The 20,086-nt window shown below is 38.3% G+C and overlaps 1 protein-coding gene across 1 annotated transcript in view; it reads left to right on the forward strand.

Annotated features, from left to right (window-relative positions):
- Positions 1-4,624: 4,624 nt before the first annotated feature.
- The window catches only part of LOC121960427 (microtubule-associated protein 4), a 139,186-nt gene continuing 123,724 nt past the window's right edge, over positions 4,625-20,086 (forward strand). Inside the window, exon 1 of the mRNA XM_042510100.1 lies at positions 4,625-4,699. The gene's annotated coding sequence lies outside the window, so the exon portion shown is untranslated. The remainder of the gene's footprint in view (positions 4,700-20,086) is intronic.

Here is a 20,086-nt window from a genome sequence, read left to right on the forward strand (position 1 = left end):
TCAGAAGGAAGGAAAGAGAATAATTGGAGGGACCTGACTTTTACACAGTAACATCCTGAACCTTAATTCTGGCAGAGTTCCCCTTTAATGCAGAATTGTGAGGATTGTATTTTGCCGCTTGCTGGTTTAAGCTATTGTATTTATTTATTATTGTTGTTTGTGTTTTGTCACGTTGTCTTGGGTTATTGAAGACCTCATTTGGTTCAGCAAGTGAAGGCTATCTGTTTAAACAGGTCTCTACTCATGTTCTTGTGTTCATAATCCAGAAGTTAACACTCACACAACCAATGCTTATTTAATATTTATGAAGTGCTTGGTGAGTGGTACATTATTGTTAATAATTCTAAACTGATCAACTTGCAAATGCACACAAAGCCACATTCATTACACATTGTGTACTTTGCCTGTTCTACCTGTTTTCGCAGTGATCGTCGGCGTCTCTCCAGTGCAGTAATCGGACCGTGCAGCTGTATGTGAGCAGCTGCTCTCACGCTTTGTAAAGGTGCACTTTAGTATCTAACCAAAGCGAGTGAATGCTGTAACAAATCATCATAATTGGTGACATTTTAAACCCACGTGTTAATACAGCTGGATTATGTGTGATTTTAGAGTTCAACCAAGGAGATTCTAAAAGTGACTTAAAATCATTTTTGGAGTGTAATCGGGATGGTTTTGGAAAACTTTGGAAATCCAGAGGAATATTGTGAAGGTGAGGATGGTTTGTGCACTGTAAAAAGTGATTCCAGCTGAATGCTGATGAGTTGAGTCAACATATTCTGTACTGTATTACAGGTTGGTGCAAAGACAACATATTCTCACTCCCACCACGTCAAATACAGACTCTCAGTGGCCCTACATGTCAAACTAGTTACCCCTCTAGGGTCACTTTGAATAGTCTGGGGTGGCGTCTAATCTGTATGTGGAGGTAGCTAATGATACTCCATTCTTCTAGTCCTCAGCAGCAGCTTGAGTTTGACTTGCGGTGTGGATAACTGATCTGTTGACCTCTACAGATGCTAATGGGTGCCTTGGTGCGTTGGTAACTGACTTTTGCGTCTTTAAAAAAAACAAAAAGAACTTCCATGTTGAGGGGAAATGTTCAGGTTGTGTTCATTAAATGCATGCGGTCTTGTTTCAAAATAAACTTCCAATGTAGTTTTTAGTTTACTTCCTTTGATTTAAGCAACAAAAGCATGTGGTTATGTTTAGAAAAAGAGATCATAGATTGGTATAAAATAACAACATATTACTAAAGTAATGTAATGCCGCATCTGATAGGTTGATAAAATATCCCTGCATTGACTATTGGTTCTACATGGGACACAAACAGTGCTCTCGTTGGTGAAAGTCCTGTGTTTGTTTGACAGACCCACCCTACTCTGACTAGCATGCTATTTGTTCTACACTAATAAGCCCAGTGCATCATATACAGACGCTAAATGGTGCCTGTGTGAGTCAGTAACTGACACCGAGGGCCACTGACCAAACTTGGGTATTTGACAAATTGGGAGTGAGGACGGATTGACAAAGTTGCTAGACTACCTTTTTTCTATAGTTAAAATGTGAGTGAATGCATCGCACTGACCAAAATCTACTGAGTTCTTCTTACTACTGAAGCCTATCTGCTAGTTGTTTTAATCAGTTTACTTTACTGACACACCAATAACCATCACTTAGTTTTCACCAGCAGTCCCTGCCTGTGGTCACCAGGTCCCATAACAAATCAGTCTTTGGCTCTGAATATCCAGTAAACACCCATCAAGCTCTTTACCCGTGAATCTGATCTGAAAATCGATTTTCAGATGTGGGCTCTCCTCGCCATCACACATACTGTAGCGAGAGTTTTGTTAGTGATAAAATAACAGTCACCTAGTGGCCTGAACTGTATCTTAAAATTCAGAACTATGACCTCAAAACTAGAATGTGGTTGTTGTCGACTTTTCTTCCTCGTATGTGACCGTAGACCTTAGTGGAATATTCAGTGCTACAGAATACATTTATGTAATGCATACTGCATATTATAACAATAGAGGGGGCACTTTGAAAACTGAATCCATGGGGGACAAGGGAGGGGGTGTTTGAGGAAGTTAGAGTGTTTTTCCCCTTTGCATTTAAACATAATTACAGACATATAAACCCAGCTTACAGTCACGCCTACACACTTACACAACACACACACACACACACACACACACACACACCTTAATGGCTCTTCCATACCGCTGAGCTTTTTTCAGCTCTGTTCAACTTTCTATGAGTTCCAACAGACTTGGGTCCTGTATTTGTAGATATTTTGAGCACTTGGGGAGGGGGGTTTGGTACCGTTTACACAACACTGGATCTGCTCTGTCACTCCTTGCCTGTACATACCGACTTCTACTACTTGTAAAGGAATCAAACTCTTTGGCACTCGTATAGCCAGCACTATGCAGAAACTGAAAAATTTCTTTGGCATGCTTTGAAATGCAGAATACTATAGAGGAAAATATACTAAATAAATAAAGTCTGCTCTAATTTCTTATGAAAATAATCACCTTATTTGAGAAAAAAAAAAAGATGAAGCTGTCCATGGTAAAAATGGATATGAGGATGACAGTTAAAGGTGATTAGGATGATGACGCTAAAGACTTTTAATATTGTGCACATTTTTACTTGCATGCTGCACTGAGAATCGTCCAGCGATGAGAGGGTTTGACGTGCAAAGCAGCTGATTTTTGCTGTATGCTTGCAAACTGTGTGTAGAGTGAAACACTGAATTCTTCCGGGTTGCGGGAGAGTCATATTTATATATACATATATATATCCACATATCACTTCCAGAACATGGAAGAGATGGGTACTGAATAGCTGCAAATATAGTGATCCTGGATGATACAATATTATATTGTATATTTGTATCTTTGGTTGCAAACCACTGTAACGGAGTGATGCATGTGTGGCAGTCCTGGGCAGAACTGTTACCTGTTTCCCAAATATCAAGGAGCGCTTGATTTACCTGGGCCTGTTTTTCCGCTCTTGCCTAAAAAGTTAAATCAAGTGCATCTAAAATGTTCTAAATCCTGCTTTCGCCCGGCTGGGACAGGCTACACACTGAAGACTGACTATTATCAACACATGTGAGAGCAGTGTTGGACCACATATTTCTGTCTTTTCAGTGCATGTGGTGTTGAAATCTAACGCAATTTGCTGAAAAGTACTGACTTGTGTGAAAAACTCCCACAAATGTTTTGAAAATTGTTAATCTTTTGAACAGTGTATACTCTGAAGCAGTCCCTGGAACATTAACCATAGATTTATATCTAATACTGGGCTGGCCAATGCAGTGCTTTATTCATATCAAATGTTGAAGGACGTTGGAGGGGGAAATAGTGAAGCTCTAGGTTCTGATTGTGTGATAGCATTATCAATGGTTGAACTTTATAAAATTTCAAAATATTTCTTTCAATAAACCTCTTTGAAAGCAAAACGATGTCAAGACTGATCTTTATGTCAATTAGTTGGACTTTTTTTTTTATTTTTAATAATAATAATAACCGATTTCATCTATAGGCCAGTTTTTAAGGTACTCAAAGATATTTTAAGGGCTCTGGCAAGTAAAAAGCACTACAGGACACTGAATCAAACATTAAAAAGCTCTTTGCGGGTTATTTGTGAGTAATTTTTATCAATGTAGACAGTCTGGTGCAGTCACTGGTGTGTTTAGGAACAGATTTCCAGAGGGACGGGCTGCTGGATGGTGAGAGGCGGGGACAGAAGAATATATATTTCTGACATCACACATTCATTGCGATGATGCAAGCTTGAGAAAGAGGTGGAACGCTTCAGCTTGGAGCTGAAGTTCGCCATTTCTGCCACAAGGTGTCACTGTAAACCTGCATTACGTGGGCTTGAAGCATTTTGAGGTTAAACCGCGTTTGATTTCTCCTTTCTCAGGTTCTTTACATGGAAAGTTATCGTAATTTGACCGCATCAGATGGGAAAATGTGTGGATATGGTATGAGAAACAGCCAGAAGAATGTGTTAATATTTTAATTGGACATGCAATCTTAACATTGTTTTGGTGGGTCATTCGCAGTTTATTTTCAGAGTAATTGGAGTTATAAACATAATGGTGATTTGCCTTAAATTGTGTGTGCTTCTATCTATTATAATTATTATTGTTTTATTTGAAGAAAAATTATCTGTCTTTGACCTCTATGTATACCTGGCCTATCTGTAATGCAGGTGAACGTGTCATTTCTAGTTTCTAATCGCTACCGTTTCAGTATTTTCTCTAATAACTCATCCCGGTGACATTCCAGTGATCTGGGCGATATAAGGGCGTCTTCCTGGGCCGTGGCTGTATCCAGAGCCTGTCCCTCCCGGCCATTGGACCGGCAACGTCCCGTAAAAGGAATCAAACTTCTCCATTGTGTGTCCAAGGTGTCTGTCAAAAGTACATGTAGTGACGACGAAGGGCCTACATAGAGTTTGAATGCCGTGATCGGACAATTTGCTCGTCACTCACTCTTTAATTTTGATTTCATTGGTTAAAACAAAAGCCAGTCAGCAATATCGAGCTCTGATTGGATAAGAGCCTCCCCGGGGAGGAGCATGTTAGTCTGCGGCTAGCGGAGTGCTCACTCGGGTGGGCGGATCATAGCAGTGACAGAGACGCTCTCGGACTCCCGACAAACTGTCAAAAAGCGGACAACTAACGGTGAGTCACGTTATTTAAGGAACATTTTGTTGTTTTAGCAGTGTGTGGGAACGTGTGCTGTTTGCATAGAGCGCGGGGTAAGCGCGTGGACAGCCGGAGTGTTGGTAGCAGTGAAATGACGGTGATTTTGGATGAGTGAGCTCACCGCACGCATCACAGCCACGGTGTAGTGCTGTGGGATAATGCTGCTTTCAGGTGAAACTCGGAAACTCTTACTCTCGAGTAGCAGTGAATGCGCAGCAGCAACGCGCTTGTCCGTTCTTTAAATTACTAACCAATTTGAGTTATTTTGCTACTTTATTGGACGTCTTTTATGCTAACGCCGACTGTGAACTTTCACTCTCTCCGTCGTATTTACTACAAAGGTGGGTGGGTCACGTGCGACCGAATATGGCTCTTCCGATATTCCCGGCAGCACTTGAGGCAGCATGGGTGAAGTTGCACTGTCACAGCATACAGGGTAAAGTTATGCAAGCTAGCTTGAGTCTGTGTTGGCTCCGTCCATTCATTTACAGTCTGTGAGGAGGACTTAAGGTCTGAACAGCAGAGCTACATGTGTTGTATTGTGTTTACATTGCATCCTGAGCTCCATAGACTTCTTCCACAAGCCATATTACTGTAATGTCTCTGTCCCTGGATGGTTCAGTGGTAGTGCAGTCTTTGTCAGTGCAGCCTGATTAACTGACGAATCTGGAGAGTCACTGATATTTTCTCACTGTCATTGTTGTTTTAGCTCTTATCACTGCTTATCACTGGCTGCTTACAACTGCTGATAGACAAAGATAAGCTTTCCACCCTTTTCTTGATTACTTTATAATACACACTCTCATTAAAGTATTACATTCAACAGTAAATATGTGGTTTTGCTACTAGGGCTGTGTCTGAAATCTTGACCCCAATCCTGGCATTGTAAATATGTGCAAAATCCGATTTTTTGATATTCAGAAGTAATGAAGCTGAAAGTTAGGCTACTTCTTGACCTTTGAATGTTTACTATGACTACCGTACAGATTGCCCCAGGGATGACGATTTTCTGTAGACTCACCAGGATGATAACATTGTCCTGGTTCCCCTGTCAAAAAGCCTATCGGACTTTGAATTCATGTATTTATTAATTTAAAATGATTCCCATAAGCTGATGCCAATGACACCAGCTAATCTTCCTGGGGTCCAAAATTCAGTACATCATATTCATATCATCTTGTGTGTGATGTACATTAGATTAATCACAAAAGACGTTGTGTGCAACATCACGTCTGTTCTACCTTCATTCCATCACATATATACTTCAGTTTATGTTACAATTAGTGGTCAAGGATCATTGCAAAAAAACAAACTGTCGATAAGAAAATGTTTATGATACTTGCATATTTTATTTGGCAAGATAACCACAAATGAACATCACTTGAAGGATTTTTTGTGCCTAAATATTATCGGCAGAAGTGAAGAAAAAAAGAAGAAGCTTTTGTTAGGCTATAAATAAAAAAAAAAAAAAAAAAAAAAAAAATTCAAAAACCACTGACTTTGAGACAAAGGAACTAGAGGTGCTGAAATGCTGCCTCATTTCTGTGTTTTAGGACTCACCACTTGGGTTTTCTATAAATTCCAAACTTGAAGTCCCATATTATAGTCATGATTAGGTTCGTACTTGTATTTTTATTTTCTACTAAAACATGTGCTTTAATGGGGATTAATGGAGATTGACTGTTACAGCTCTGTAGTGGCACTTTCTGCCTTTATATAGTATAGTTGTAATATCACAACTTTCTGCAAGTCCCAATGACTTCTTAAAGGCGCAGTTTCTGAATATGGACTGTGTTCATTTCTCTGTGGCTTTAGCTTTAGCATTTTGATACTTTCATTGTATTTATATATTTTTTACAATGGGAGACCTTTAAGGTCCACTGATTTCCTTTTCCCAGAGCTTTCAGATGCTTCTCGTGATGCTCAACAGCCCACAGAGTCTGCTCAGATGTAATAACTCAGTTTGAATGGAGTTACTGTTAACTGAGCAAAATCCATTGTAGCTAAATGAGATGCAGTTGTCAGACTGATGAAACTGATGAACTATGCTCCTTTGGGATGCATTTCATTAAAAAAAAAGTCTTTATTATCTGTAAAACACAGCTTGTGTCAGAGTTTAATTCCAGCCTGCACAATACAATCATATTCTAACCACAGGATTCAGGTGAATGTTAATAAATAGTATCATTAGATTATCACCATCCAGACTTGCACTGGAATATTATAGCACATTTTGCCACAGAAATTGCTGGTGTAAAGAGGAATCACAGCAGAGAGGATTGTCCCTCCTCCCTCCCTCCTCCCTCCGTCTCCCTCCTTCTATCCAGATTATTCTCCAATCCTCCCCCAGCCAGATTACTGAGTGGGAAATAAGAGGTGGGACTGTTCTAAGGCCCTGAATTCATTATGGACCTGATCCAATCACATCCCTAAAATGTCCCGTTGCTTGTTGCCATAAGCCCGCCAAAATGATCAGGTATTAGGACTGAGGGGTTGAGTCATCAAACGGGAGACAGCGGTCACTCCCTGTTTTACCGAATTTCCCCAGAGTTGCTGAAATGAACAGTATCTCCGAGTACAGTTTCACAGAGTGCAGAGATGAAAGAGGCAGAACATGCTCTGCTGCCCAGAGATCAAACCCCACCTGAAATTTCTGTTTGCCCTCGGCTAGTTCTCTCCCTGCTGCCCCGCTGTCTTTACAGAGAAAACACACACTTTAGCAGGATAGAAGAGCACTTAAAGTTGTGCATCTCCACCAGAGGCTATTATTTTGAAGGATACGTCACAGGGTTCCAACAGATTGTTTAAAAGTCCTAAAAAACATTGGATTCATTAATCTAAAAATAAGCCCTTCGTTAGAATTAAAATGTATTCAATCTTTTTTTTTTTAAAAAATCCTAAGAGAATGGAAATGGGATTTTATGAATTGTTGTTTTTTTTTCTGATATTCAGTTGTGAAATCTCAAAATAATTGTTAACATCTTCATGAAAAAAATCCCACATACAGAGCGAAACAAAAAAAATCTGTTAAAAAAAATTATCCAATAAATGCCTGGTATTTCCCAGTTCTAACCAGATGTATCTTATTGACTGTACCAAAACTGTAATGCTTTATGTCATAATTAGAGTTCGACAGATTATCGGCCTGGCTGATTATCAGGGCCGATATTTGGCATCTTGGCGATTATCTGTATTGGTGTTATTTTATTTATTGCTGATAAAATTAATTAATTAAAAATTGCAAAGCAAGTGTCAGAATTGGAGGAACTTTAATTTTATAAAACCTCAGGGAGCTATTTTTATTTATTCATTTTTTATTTAAATTTTCACTGAACTCTGAACTTTCTGTATATGATTTTGAACGTTTCAGTTTTTATGAAACATTTGCTAAAGGCAATAATACACTGTTTGACATTGGAGTTTGTTATATTCCAAATTCTAAATATTGACAAAAAAAAATCTTTTTATTGTAAATGTATATCGGTTTCAAATATCAGTTGTTACTAACTACTAATAATTGTTATCAGCCCTAAAAAAACAATATCAACCTTCAGTCACAGTAAGCATTTAGGCAACATTGTTCGTAACAGTGCTACTCTTTTTCTTTTTTCTCTTTTTGATTAAATTGCTCATAAATGTAATCCCGAGTGGCATGAAAAAGTATTAAATTTAATTTGCCTTAAGCTGTTGGAACCCTATATCACCTCATATAACTGAATTGCACTGTGATAGCCTAGTGTTTGTTGATGCCAACTGAAGTACAAGGTTACATCATATAAATCATTTGTAAAAACATTTCCAAGTGAGAGGTGCAATTTTCCAGCACTCAGTATTCAGCTCTTTATGTTGGAGGCGGTTGTGTTACTTTGGTGCAAAATCAAAAGCTTGGACTGTTGAGATGAAAAACTACCTTGAAAAGCATTTACTGCAACCGCTTTATAGAAATACCACAGCAGGACTGTCGCCACTAAGAGCAGATATTTCCAGTGATGAAAACGTCCAAAAAAAGAGGAACATCTGTTTTAGTCCCTAACTCTTTTATAAATACACCAGCCCAACTTTTCACATTCTGCTACAGCCATTCTTTCAGTGGACTGAACCTTTACTGGTTTTTAAACACTCAGCTGCTTCTTGCCAATATCAAATACCACTCTCACTAGTTTTATAGTTGTGGACAGTTTTGGATTCTGGGAAAAACTCGGATTGTTCTGCACTGCTGAGGTGAAATTAGGCTCAACAGTAGCCTGCTGTCAAATCTTGCAGCTAATGCAACACTACAGCTAACTCCACACTAAAGCTGTCTTTGCTCGTCACTGGTTTTGCATGGCATTTGCTAAAGCTGGATACCAAAATGACCAGCTGTGAAACAAATGACCCACTTTAAGGGCAGCTTGGACAAATGACCAATGAGGCAGCGTGCCAAAATCTAATGTCAGACATTCACCTTGGAAAGTAAGCTCCTGTTTACAGACGGGGTAACTGTAGAGTTGTTGGGTCATTTGAATGTCCATAGAAACCAAAAGTGAAAGAAAATACACAGCATGTAACCCTACCCAATGATAAAGTTTGCTCCAGTGGGTCATGGACTTTCTTTAACACTAGTGTCCATGCAGCCACATCCAGATAGTGAATGTATGAGTTTGCATCTATGTTGAACAGTATCTGTTGAAATGAAAAAGCAGGGAAATTGGATTTTCACTGCTGACCTTTATGCAGAGGCACTTCTGTAGCATCTGTTTGGAAACCACGGCAACCTGATCCAGATTATGCTGTATATTGTCCAAGTGAGTGTGTGTGTGTGTGTGTGTGTGTGTGTGTGTGTGTGTGTGTGTGTGTGTGTGTATTAACACGTACAGATGAACAAACTGTTTAACTTATGAGAAGTCACTGTAAATGTAACTGTACATGAGCCATTAATATTTAGGGCAGGGTATTTTGACACTAATGACAGCATAATCCTAGAGTTACCAATTTACATATTAACATGTTTATTTATCATAATTAGCCAAACTGTGTTTAAACTGCAATGTAGTTTATGGAAACTTCATTTAAAAATACAAAAGTTACTGAAACCAAAGATTTAATGCCAGTTTCTATACCTGTGTTGTGCCTAGATTATAGTGTGCATCAAAAAAGTACAAGGATTTTTAATAACCAGCTGTGTGTCCAGTTCAGGTGCTCATTGTCTGTAAAAAACAACTATTTTAAACCAATTTATAGCTTATTGAACAGCATGAATGACAGTTAGTTTTAACCCTTATTAAAAGCAGTGTGAGGTGAGTCATCACTGAATGCCAGTTGACCCTTTGCAAAGCCCCGCCCCTTTGTTGTTAGTAGCTGGCACTCTGTCAAACTGTCGGAGCGAGCATGGAGCCCACTAACAGTCACAAAGTGCACTCTCTTAATAAATTATAGCTATTTTTTGAAAATGAATAAATCAATCAATAAATAAAATGAAAAATGGACCTCAGAAAGAAGTAAACATAAGAGTGTACAATATGCATTTGAAGGATACATGCAGGATGTCAAGCCGACTCAGCAGCGGAAAATGGTTAAAAAAAAAAAAAAAAAAATAGAGGCTTAAGCCTAATGTACAGATGAGTGTAAAAGTAAACCACCATATTACCTGACAATTGTGATAGAGGACAATTAAATAATGAAGCAACACCTTTCCTGTAAAGCAGGGTAGGTCTTTATTTACAGTTACTATCATCACAAAGCAAAACTAAAACATTTAACATGTATCTCCTTCAAATTTGTCAAGATAATGAGTATCACCATGCCTAGTTTGAAATATACAAAACCACCCTTAAAATGAAGAAAATCTTATTAATTGTCTATAGTGAGAGTTTATGGAGTGTGGCTATATAGCTGTCAGACCCTGGTCTGAGCTGGCTGAAGCTAAGCTATGATTGGCCAGTTTGTGTTCAGGGTCAATATTTAGTGAGTGGTCATTTTAATTTAATGTCATAATAATGACCTAATATTCTTGTCATAATGATTCTTTTAAATATAGTAGTCAGGTTAGATGGGCATTTAAGGGAAATCTCTTAATATTATATATAACTGTACGATGAAGAAATACATTAATTGTATTGAAGCTCTTTTATTTATCTGTTTGAGCACTGGATTGATCACAGTTGTACCTCTCTGTGTTCCAGTTATTTAGCATTTGAAGGATGATCTCAGAGACAGATGTTTGTATCCTCTCTTTATACTCTCTGTCTTTGCAAGCAATTATTGATGCTCTTTTTTGTTCTTTTCTTTAATGGTATTCTATTTGAATAAACAATCAGGACATGCCCCAAAGCAGGCAGCTCAGAAAGTCATAATTCTTTCCAGGAAGTAGGGAAATCAATAATTATTTAAAAAGCTTTCACATCTTTGAATATGTGGGTTTTTCTTTTTGAGGAATGTGACTAGACAGGTAGAGGATGATAAAGGGCACAGAATTTAAGTGGATTTAAAGTCGTTCCATCTGTTTGTTCAACACAAACGCAAAAATAATTCAGAGTTGGATGACCGTCTGCTACCCTCTGTCCTTTATCCAGGTGATGGATACTAAAACTAAAGGTTGACTAATATTGTTTTTTCAGGGCAGATTCTGATTATTAGTAGCTAATGAGACATATAATTGATATTTTCAACCGATATACATTTACAATAAAATTAAAATGTTTCTGTCAATAATTTGGAATTTGGACTCCAACACAAAACTTTGTTTACATTTCTTCTGCAAATGTTCATTCAAAACTGAGACTTTCAGCATCATATACAGCAAGTTCTCAGCAACATTTTTTTTAATAAAAATAAAAAGTGAATAAATATAACTTCCTGAGATTTTACAAATTAAAAGTTCCTCCCATACTGACAGTTTACTTACTTTAAATTAATTTAGGAAAGAAGAAAAAATTAAGAAAATTAGCTTTCAGGAAACGTTGGTGTATTTTAGAGCAACCGACAATGTGGCTTTCATCTATGGTCTAGAAAAAAACATCAAACCGACATGGTAAATGTGTAACTTTAATGGTAGTTCCATAAAAAATAGAAAGTTGACTGAAAGCTTCTAGGTCACTGTGTAATAATATACCGTATTTATTGCGCTCTTTTGGCCATGTTGCAGTCCATGCACACTTGAAATGATTAAACGAGATGTATATTAAATCTTATGGCAATGTACATGAGCATAATTGATTGTGATGTACATCTTTTGCAGCATAAAAACATAAAGACATTTGCCACATTCACCAAAATGAGAATCGACATACACGAAGAGAGGGAGACAGAAGGAGGAAGGAATAATGGAAGGAAGGGGGGGATCAGGAAATAATGACTAGTAGAAGGGGAGGGGAGGAAGGAAGGAAGGAAGGGACCGGACTGAACAGACAGGTTCCTAGAGTTACTCAGCTGGAAATATCCTGAATTCTTCTCACTCTGTGTAATGTCAATTGACTGGAACCGTGAGCCATTGACTCCCTGTCTTCTTCCTCTCCACCCAGACACTTTAAACAAACTGATGAATTATCAGCTGTGGTTTCCTTCTTTTCTCCTCATGTGTGCTCAACATGACTGCAAGACATAATTCATCTTGAGACATGTCAGGGAATATCCTTTTTTAATTGTGTTGGAGCTTACTTGGGAGTTGTTCAGGTCAAGAGAGAGTCAGGGTTAAAAGTGGGGTGCAGGAAAGTCGATCCCTGCTCCACAGTCAGGGTTGTCCTGACAGGAGCAGGATACTCTCCTGAAGGCTAGCAGGCTGCTTCATCCCAGCCTCTGTCTAGGAACCAGGAAGTGGAGGAAATCCATCATCCAGTTGCTCCTGTGCTGCCAAACAATGCTACTGCTGAGGTTAGTTTAGTCTGGGACAAGGACTGCATTATTATCCCTATGTAATAATGCTCCCTCACTTTTGCCAGTGACTCATTAGGAGTACGTTGTTAAGGAGCAGCATGGTCATAGTTTTTGGCCCAGATTTGAGAGCTTTGGTGGAACGTTGAGGTTGGGTTATGGACTTACTGAGTTTCTTGAAGATGTTCCAGCTCTTATCTGGGAGGCTTCTTCAGTTGTGACAGTCTGTTAGGTATATTAGTATGATTTGTGAAAAAGAATAGTAAATAAAGAAAGGTTGGCCATTTGTATCTGTATTAACAGTAACTTCTGCTATTAGTAAGAAAGGGGCTGGTATTGCTTCCTGCTCCTGTTTGTTCATGGACTGTGTAGAAGTGTTATGAGAAAAAAGTTTGTCATGGGTTTTTGTTATTGTTTTGGAAGTTATACACTGAAATGGGCAAATAAATCAAATATTAATACTGTAGTGTATAATACTACATAGCTGAGTAGTAGTGCATAGTGTTGACTATAATAGTGTCATCTATAATAGTGCATGGTGTCTTTTATAAAAAATCTAAAGGCAAAAGTGATTATTGCAGTCCCAAATAGCCATACTGGAAAGCAAAGTGAAAAGCCGGTGATAATAGAGATAGGCAAGTTGCTACATTCTGACAAATGGGCAGCCACTTTTAGACAGGCTCTCCTCAAAGGCATTCATGATGTTAGACCTATGATGGAAGTAGTCATGAGTAAAAAAAGAAATGAGGAGTTCTCTATACCATCCCTTCTTTTTTCACAGTAAAAAAAAACTAAATAAGGTATTTTACATATTTCAAATTGAATGATTTTAAAACTGAAAAATGTAATCTCTAAAGTAGCTGTTTTTGTCTTACGTAATAACACTAGTTTAAAGCCCCAACGGGTTATTTGTGATTCAACCTACATTTTCAATTCTGAGTACAAGATAACCACTTCTTGCATATCTCCCAGCTCACCAGTTTCTTTGGCACTTTGAACTGTAATGGGTGTTTGTCTTGTGTAGACTTTTTATTGTTCTTGTTTTCTGTATTTGCCTTTTGTGTACTTTCTACTGTTTGCTCTGTACAACTGGTTTCGAAAGGTGCTTTATAAATAAAGTTTACTAACCAACTTACTTTGTTAGAGAGGCGGTTAAATATGTTCTTGCTGTGCCCATAGCCTGTTAGTTGTGTACATGTGGTTGACTGCCCTGTAATTAGTGAGACGATGTGTGGTGTACCAAGAGCATTTATGCCCTGGAGTGATCAATACCCCACACAGTGGTAAATAGCTCCAGCACTGCCGGTAATGCTTTCCATTAGTATTGAACCTGCAGTGGATCTGTAAAACATTTTATATTGTTTACTGTAAAATCAATTTGGCTGTAAAAACTGGTGACTCACTGATGATGATTGTATTACAGAGCTTTTACAGAGCTGGAACCGGATTGAACTGATTTGTACCAAAGCGTCAGTTAAACCTCAATGTGGCACCATTTGTCTCATGTCCACAGTTGTCAGACGTGTGTATTTAATAGTGATGTATGTTCTGTGTTCTGTGAATGTTCAGCCAAGTCTGTTGGCGGACAAGCTTGTAGTTTAGCAACTGGTCGAAAGTGGAAAGTCAGGCCACTGTTGAGTTTTGGCCAAACCCCCAAATGACTCTTGTCAGGTTGGAGTTTGTGCTGCTTGCCCTCAAATGATTTGCTGTCTTTTAATATTGTCTGGGCTTGTTGAAAATCGCTTTGAGGGAAGTTGCAGTCAAGATAATCTAGTTACACCCATTCTTTCAATGCTGTATGATTTTATATAAAAAAAAGTCATCAGAGATTAAGAAAAAATAGCTTTCAGGTATGAAGTGTTACTTATGACTGATTGTTAATTGCTATGGCAATGCAAAGCCATCTAGGGCTGCATCTAATGAATATTTTTTCAAATAATCAATTAATTGTCTAGTCTGTGTCCATCCTAGTGTCCTGGAGCCCATGTAGATGGTGGATGGTATGACACAGCTAAAAAGCTACAATAGCTTCCCCTGTTTGGACTTTCCAGCTCTTGGTTCCCTCAAAGGTCAGCACTGTCAGGAAGGCAGCTTTCTATTGGTCAAAGGAGAAAATTTGTGGGTTAGAGTTGAACTAGACATGGCAGATTTACATCACCTTGTCAAATGAATCCACAAGTCATGGTGATATCATATAAATTGATTGATTTTGCCACAAAATCTTTCTATAGTAAATGCTTAGATGACTAGGCCTCAAGAGAAGCACATCCTATAAAGTCATCATGACCTCTGACTTTGATGAAGACTGTTTGAATTTCTAAATTGACATTAAACACACTGAATAGGTAGTAATATGTTTTATTATATGTTTTTATTATTTCAATAATGTTTCAGGGTGAGAGATGAGCATCATGATAAAGCAACCATCAGTTCTATGATAGCTCCAAAATGTGGAGTTGTGTAATCTCTTAAGAAATTTAGTAAATCAGAGTCAACTGTGTGTCAAAGTGGTAAAGACTCTGCCCAATGTCATTTGTCTGTCTTAAGAGTGCGAGCAGACCATAAATAACATTAGTTGTGGCGTTTTAGATGTGTAGAGCATACAAATGTTTGACAAATTACAACCCCAATTTTAAAAAATGGGACATTTTGTAAGACATAAACAAAAGCAGAAACAATTTGTAAATCCTATTTGACCTTTATTCAGTTGAATACATGTTCAAACGGATAAACTTTATTGTTCTTTTGTAAATATACACTCATTCTGAACTAATGCCCGCAACATGTCCTTAAAAAGTTGGTTATAGGGGCAACAAAAGATTGCGAAAGTCTTGCAACGCTCATTAAACACCTGTTTGGAACATTTGACAGGTTAATTGGTAACACATGATGGCACCATGACAGGGTATAAAGGGACATATTCAAAAGGCTTTGCTGTTCACAAGCAATGATGGGGCAAGGTTCACCACTTTGTGAAAAAATTGTGTGAGCAAATAGTCTGTTTAGTAATGTTTTTCAATGCACAATTGCAAAAAGTCACAGGATTTCACCATCTACAGTCCATAATAACATCAAAAAATTAATAGAATCTGAAGAAATCTCTGCACGTAAAGAGGAAGGATAAAAATAAACACTGAATTGCTCTGCCCTTCGACCCTCAGGCATCACTGCTTTATAAACCGACAGGATTGTATAAAGGATATTGCTACATGGACTCAGGAACTCTTTGGAAAACCACTGTCAGTAAACATAGTTTATTGCCGCATCTACAAATGCAAGTTAAGACTCTACTGTACAAAGTGAAAGCCAGATATCAACAGCATCCAGAAACACTGCTGACTTCTCTGGACCCGAGTTCATCTGAGATGGACAGACACAAATTGAAAAAAGTGTGCTGTGGTTTGACGAGTCCACATTTTAAGTTGTTGGCACTAGAGACCCCTGACTGATGAGCAGCCGAAGCTATATAACACAGTGGTAAACATGCCCTTGTCCCAACTTTTTGGAACATGTTGCAGACACCAAGTTCAGAATGAGAGTATATTTACAAAAAAGTTTGTTCGTTTTAACATTCAATATCTTGTCTTTGTTATTCAATGGAACATAGGTCGAAAAAGATTTGTAAATCACTGCAGTGTGTTTTTATTAACACTTTACACAGTGTTCAGACATTTTTGGAATTGGGGTTGTACTCGACAAGCAATTTGACAGATTTCGGTTTCAGTTGAATCCAGTAATGATGTTTTGAAATGGTAAGATTTTTCCTCTTTGAGCAACCCAGCAGCCAGTAATATCATTTGGTGATTTCATATAGTGCTGTGTCCCGTAGGCTGCCAAACACACTGTCAGATGTATTCATGCGTGCGTTAGTGTGTTTGAACACGGCCATAGACATGTAGTGTGTGTGTGTGTGTGTGACTGTGTGTAGTGGGGCTGCAGGGGTGGAGTTTTAAATTGCGTGACAGCAACGGATTGAGTGAATGAAATGATGGAGGGATAGAGAGCGGAGAGGAAGAATGGGATGGTACAGAGTGAACCGGTCGCTGTAATCCTCCCTCACAACAGTAGCAGCTGGACCAGTGTGTCAGCAACCAGGCTTTACTGCTGCCAATCAGTCCTGCTGGGAATTATACAGCAGGGTGAAGAGAGGGATGGCACAAAGATGGGTGGATAGATAACTAGAGAGATGTGGTTAGAAGGTGTGTTTTTGATGAGGAATAGCAACTCCTTGGGCATGTCAGATTGCTGAGGAAGTTCTCCGGAGATGTCAGGGAAAATCTGAACAGTTTATAAACTCAATATAGAAGGAGTTCCTGTGAACTCATAACTCTTTAATAGTTTTAGTTCTTTCATTAGCTTTAAGTTGGAAATGTATTCTTGGTCATGGTTGTTTGAGTCTGATATTCAGTCTATGTAACATGGGAAAGACCTTAAAAAATGCAGCAATGCAGAAATTTTGTTAGCGCTGATGACAGGGATAGTGTAATCCAATGCCAAATTCAAAGAATCAGCTAGGAAGGCTGGTCTCATATGTTATTAAAGGCACTAAATTCCAAGAAAAATAAAGCCAGTAATGTTGCCTGCAGACCACGAGATACCAGCAGGTCTTGTGTTGGTATAAAGATATTGAACTAAATTTATGGGCAGAAAGAATCAGCTGGACAGTCCAGTAAGTCTCAGAGCCAAACAAAATGATCATGTTACCAGACTGTCAAAAATGTGTCCACTTTGATGGACAGACAGCTCAGTGTCAGTTTGAAAAAATAATCTTATCAGTGTGAGAAACAGGAACTGTAGCATCACTGTGTTTGGTTCTCTGTGTGAGACTGATGTTCAGGATGTGCAGCACAGCACAACATGTTTGATGCTACACAGTTTACAACAGTGTTGTTTTGGCATCAGTACTAAAACTGTGTTGTCATATTGGCATTGGCTGTAAGGATGGAAAATACAACAATATCTACTATAAGCTGACATAAAGTTGTCAGTTGTCACCATTTTTTCTTACTTTGCAGGCAGCTGGATTCTCATGGTATCACAAGATCACATGCAATCCCATCGTAAGGCTAAGACTATACTTATGTGTCGGCACCAATCAAAATCCTGTGAGGAGCTACTTGCAGCGAAGCCATGATTTAGGTGTGTGTGAGGAAATGGAGGCGTGACTGTTCAAAACACAATGGTGGCCTCTAAAGAGGGTCGTATCAAGATGTTTACCCCAGATTAGTGAAAATTCCCACATGATTTTATGTTCCATATTTCTCTGACTGGGCAACAGTTTTATTATACTGTTAATGAATGAATTTTATTTCAAGTATATCCTGCCATATGATTGCACATGCCTTGCAGGAATATAACACACCCTTACCAGGTGTCAATTATGGATGGGACAATATACAATTTAATTGTATATCATGATAAAAAAAATACCCAAAATAAGAAGATTGTGATGAACTTCCACTATTAGGAAACCGTAGACATCGTGTTCAGCAGCACCTTAACAGACTGCTGTGTGACCAACAATAAAAGAGACAGAGCCAAAACAGGCTACATATGCACCAATCTCAAAAATGCTAAAGATCTTAATCAAGCATTGGCCTATTTTGCCCCTTTTTTTGTAGTTTTTCACAGTAAAAAAAAGATATCTGTCCCACCTGGGATGCAATAAGAATTGGCCTGCTTGTTTCTCAACAAAATCCATTGTAAAGTCTTATAAAGTCATATTCTAAAGGCATTTTAAAACTTTTAATCATATTTTGATTGTTATCGAATATTATTGTAAATCGTGATTATTTCTGCCAGGATAATCGTGACATGAAATGTTCTTATTGTCCCATGCCTAGAGTGTCAATATTTACAGCAGAGAGGGGTTTCAAGCTGTGCTGATCACAAATCAGTCCAGGTGAGATAATAATAAAAGGCAGCATTATAGAAATAATCAAGGTCCTACTGATACGACTTTTCCCTCCTGAATACCTATTTCCGGCAGTGTGAGTCATTGTACTGTGAACTTAGTGATCTTTTGTCGAGCTATAAAAAGGATTCATGTGAGCTGATATCAAAGGGCAGTGAAATCAAAAAGTTGGGCTACTCATCTCAGATCACCACACTTGACAGATTTGACTTTCTTCTTCGAATCAGCATTCTGACCAGTTTTAATATGAAGAGGCAGTGTACCAGCACCATATGCGCTTTTTTTTTATGCATTTATACTGGCAACAGCTGTGGCCAGAGACATTATGTTTTTGTGCTTGTCCGACTATCTGTCCAATTCTTCAAATTTGGCACAAATGCCTACGGAGCTAATTTAGTCAAAGGTCACTATAACCTCTGAAAACATGATTTTGGCCATAGCTCGGGAAATGATACACTTATTATGATGAATTTAATATAAATGTCTACTAGGATAATATGATGAATTGATGAATTTTATAGTCAAAAGGCCAAAGGTCAACTTCACTGTGGCATCATAATGTTCCACATTTCTGCACACTTTACTGGCCATTATTCACACCATAACTTAAGAACAGAAGGGGAGACTGAATTGGTGATGCTAATCTTGGGTTTCGATCTTGAAACTTTGCTGAGTATAGATCTGCTGTGCTGCTGGGTTGAAGATGTGTGTGAAGCATTCATGTTTTAAAATTTGTAGCTTCTTTGTGGCACCATCCATATTTGAAGCTTTGTCAGTTTTCATGGATATATAGGAGTCTGGACAGACATGAAAGAAAACTGTAACTGCAACTTGTGCGCTTTGCGGTGACATACAGCTGCGAGACCGCAGTTGTAGCTTATATTTCTCAGAATCTGTAGTAAAATTAACATTTGTAATAACAGAATATGGTGTACTCCAGATCTCATTAGCACAGTTGTGTTTTACCTTGTTAATAACTTTGCCAGTAAGAAATCTAATGTCAGTCTTCTGCTTTAAGAATTTTTTTCTCATTCACAACATGTCATGTCAACATGTCTTATCCAGGGCATTTTGTTCTTTATCCCATTTAAATATTATTTCAACTTGTCTGTTACTGTATGGTTAAATATTTTCCCATAGACTGTTAACTATCCTTGTACTATCTGCTAGATAGCTATATTTTTTTAGTATTATGAGTAAGAATGGAGTTTTGGCTTGTGATAAATGGAAAGGAGCCCAAATAGCTGTGTGCATCTATTAGGAATGTGGGGAATTTAAAGTTCATAAGTCACAGGGCAGACAGTTACTTTTCCACTATAATCTTGTTCCAGCAGACCAAGCTGCAGTTCACACTATACACACACACACACACACAACACACACACACACACACACACTAGCAAATACCCTCTGACATGTCCTAGCCCAGGATGAGTGTGTGCCCGTTACCTGTGTGTGACAGTGTTTGTTTTGGGATTAGAGTTTGACCTCTGTGTGTCTGTGTGTTAGTGTGTGTGTCCATGCTGCTTTGCATTCCATTGTGATGTGTTCAGCTTCACTCTGCAACAATAGAGCATAGTTCCCAAAGAAATACTGTGTGT

The sequence above is a fragment of the Plectropomus leopardus genome, chromosome 21 (genome assembly GCF_008729295.1).
Source record: "Plectropomus leopardus isolate mb chromosome 21, YSFRI_Pleo_2.0, whole genome shotgun sequence".
Taxonomy (NCBI): domain Eukaryota; kingdom Metazoa; phylum Chordata; class Actinopteri; order Perciformes; family Serranidae; genus Plectropomus; species Plectropomus leopardus.